Source organism: Nicotiana tabacum, chromosome 11, assembly GCF_000715075.1.
Source record: "Nicotiana tabacum cultivar K326 chromosome 11, ASM71507v2, whole genome shotgun sequence".
NCBI lineage: Eukaryota > Viridiplantae > Streptophyta > Magnoliopsida > Solanales > Solanaceae > Nicotiana > Nicotiana tabacum.
In genome coordinates, this window is record NC_134090.1 from 83,006,689 (window position 1) to 83,010,183 (window position 3,495).

The window sequence follows — 3,495 nt, forward strand, 5'->3', positions numbered from 1 at the left end:
TCATGAGTAATAAATGACATTAAATAAGCCGTTATACAATCATTCCTATTAAATACCAATTTTGTAACGTATCAAGTATTTAATAATGAATTTGGACTCCTTTCTGTCATCAGATCTTTGCCTTCAATGTCTTCTAATCCGTTGGCTGTAAATAATTTAAATTGGTACGAGACTCGTATCTATACGTCGTCTCGTGCCTATTTAAATTCTTCTTCCCGTGGTTGTCTCCATCCGTGCCTCTTAGTCAATTATTGCGCTTTGACCATTTAACTAATCCACGTGTCATGCCACATCATCTTTAATATAAACTCAATTTTTTCCCAATACAGCTTCCTTATAACAATGGACTGAAACATAAGTACAAATTGTGTATAAGAACATGGCTATAAAAAGAAAATTCTCATTGGTTAATCCTTGCTTGAGTAAACTGTATACTCAATGTTTACATCCTAACTTTACATTGAATTCTACAAATTCAGCCATTATTACAAACTTCCCCATCATTATTTAATCATTCTAAAAGTTAACTAATATTCACTTTATCCCAATTCCCTCGAAAACATTTATTATATGTAACACACCTTGTAACTTGGATTCCTTTATATGGATTTCTGCACATTGAATGATAAAAGTTGTCTGGTTTCTATTTTCTAGCGCAGTCACGCCGAAGGCACGGTGCTTTACCCCAGTATTTTTTAGGAATTTTTACATATCTATACATTATTGGAAACTTTATTACCTTTTCTATTCAAATTTTACTTTAATTACCTTTTGTACTAATATCCACTAATCGTTGTTTCCGGATACGGTTTCCAGTTGACATCTCTTCTAATTCGTCGATACGAGAAGCAAATTGTTGAAATTAGCCTGCATAGGATGTTTTTTCCTGATATCAACAATTTGATTTTCTTCTTGAGACCAGAAGCGTTGGTGAAGTCGTCAAGTAGATCGAATAGGCCTTGAGCGGAATACGAGCTTGCTTCCATGATTAGCATGAGATCGCAAGGTGAGTAACCGAGTTGGTTTTCTTCCCGAGGCTGCATTGGTTTTATGGCTCCTCGATTGCACCGTTCTTCGAAAAGAATTGGTTTCCCTTCCATAACTCTTCACCAGGAAAATTATCCGGTAAGCAAGATCTTTGATTGATGTGCCTGAATAAGGTTGATAAATGGTAGTTGCTTGGAGCTTTTTCTCTACCTTAATTGAACTGCCTCGCTCTTAGCATATACAAAATTACCAATTATGTACATTTTTAGGATTTAAGGATAATTAATCAATTCCTACAACCACTGTAACGTACAAATCTCACTCCCCCCACATTTCTCTCCACATCCCACCCCCTTCCCCACGTATCTTGCACAAGAGAGTAGCAATTCCACCATTGACAACCATTAAAAGGGTTTGAAGCTTTGAATTCGAATTTGGGTTTTCAAAAAATATTATTTGTTTGAATTGGGTATTGTTGCAAAGAATTGGGATTCTCTCTATGTCTCTCTCTATCTTTCAATCCCTAATTTCAGTAATGAAGCAAAGGAAAAGAGAGCAGCAATTCCACTATTGACAGCCATTAAAAAGCTTTGAAGCTTTGAATTCGAATTTGGATTTTTAAAAACCATTATTTGTTTGGATTGGGTGTTGTTGCAAATAATTGGGAATATGGTTTGGAATTTATATCTCAATTTTGAGGGTGTTTTGGTGAAGATTAGACTTGATTTTGGTTGAATTTCAGATTGAAACTCGAAGAAGAAGAAGAAGAAGACATGACATACATTATACTGCAGAAATTGTAGTAAAGTTGTAGTAAAATTATAGAAAAATTGTATTATGTTGTTTATATATATATTTTTATTTATATATTGTATGAAAGTTGAACAATATTGTATAAAAATTGTATTTAAGTTGTATGATATTGTAGTTGTATATAACTGGGTAGAAATAATGTATGAAAGTTGTAGATAAGTTGTATTATATATAATTGTGATGACCCAAAAGGTCATCACTTGTTTTGGAAATAACTTCGGTGTTCTGAGGCTTTAAAAACTCTTACAGTATTACCTCGATTTGCGTGCACAATCCGGACGCGTAGCCGGAAAGCCACTATGTGAAAATCAGTGAAAAATAATGAATTTTGACTTTAAAATGAATTTAAGTTGACTTCGGTCAATATTTTGGGTAAACGGATAGTAGGAAAATATGGGACTTGGGCGTATGCCTGGAATCGAATTCTGAGGTCCAAAGTCCGAGAAATGAATTTTTGAAGAAAATTATTTTCTGGAATATTTATGAGTTTTTGGAAATGAAATGTGTTTGATATTTGATGGTATCGGGCCCGTATTCTGGTTCCGGACCCCGGTACAAGTCTTATATGTTATTTACGTTGAGTCTGTGAAGTTTGGTAAGAAACGGACTTGAAATGACGTGAGTCGGACCTTATTTGAGAAAATTGGAAAATTTGATGTTCTTAAATAATTTCATGATTTTGATGCAAAATTCATAGTTGTTGATGTTATTTTGGTGATTTGAATGCACGAACAAGTCCGTATGATGTTTCTAGGTTGCTGTGCATGTTTGGTTTGGAGCCCCAAGGGCTCGGGTGAGTTTTGGATAGGCCATGGAGTGAAATTTGGACTTAGAATGTTGTAGATTTTAACTGGTATATTGCAGGCCTGCAGGCTTCACATTTGCGAAGCCTAGCTCGCAAATGCGAGAGTTATGTCGCAAATGCAAAAGAGCTCAGGCCAGCATTACCCCGCAAATGCGAGGTACTCATCGCAAATGCGATGCCTCCAGTTGTAACCAGTCGTCGCAAATGCGACAGATTTATCGCAAATGCGAGAGTAGCAGACTTCTGGGTTCGCAATTGTGAACCCTGGTCACAATTGCGATACCTGCAACCTATAAATTCATAACTTAGACGCATTTCAACCATTGTCACACTCTTTCAAAACCAAAATACTCTTGGGCGATTTCTCAAAGACAACTTCTCTTCCAAATCGATTGTAAGTCGTTTCTAACTAGTTTTCTTCAATCTTTAACATCTTTTCACATGATTTCAACTCAAAATCAATGATTTTCATGGGGAAATTGGATGTTTTAGGTAGAACCTAGGTTTTTTAAAAGTTTGGGAATTTGGACCTCGATTTGAGGTCCGATTTCAAAATAAATCATATATTTGTGTTCGTGGGGGAATGGGTAATCGGGTTTTGGTTCGAACCTCGGGTTTTGACCATGTGGGCCCAGGGGCAATTTTTGACTTTTGGGGAAAACTTTAGAAAACTTATTTTCATGCATTAGAATTGATTTAATTAGCATTTATTAATGTAGTTACGTAACTTGTGGCTAGATACGAGCGAATTAGTGGTGGAATCAAGAGGTAAAGCGGAAGTTGAGACTTGAATTGTGGTCGTGGCATCGAGGTAAGTGTTTGGTCTAACCTTAGCTTGAGGGATTAGGAGTTTTATCCTATTTGCTATGTGTTATTTGTTGAGTACGACG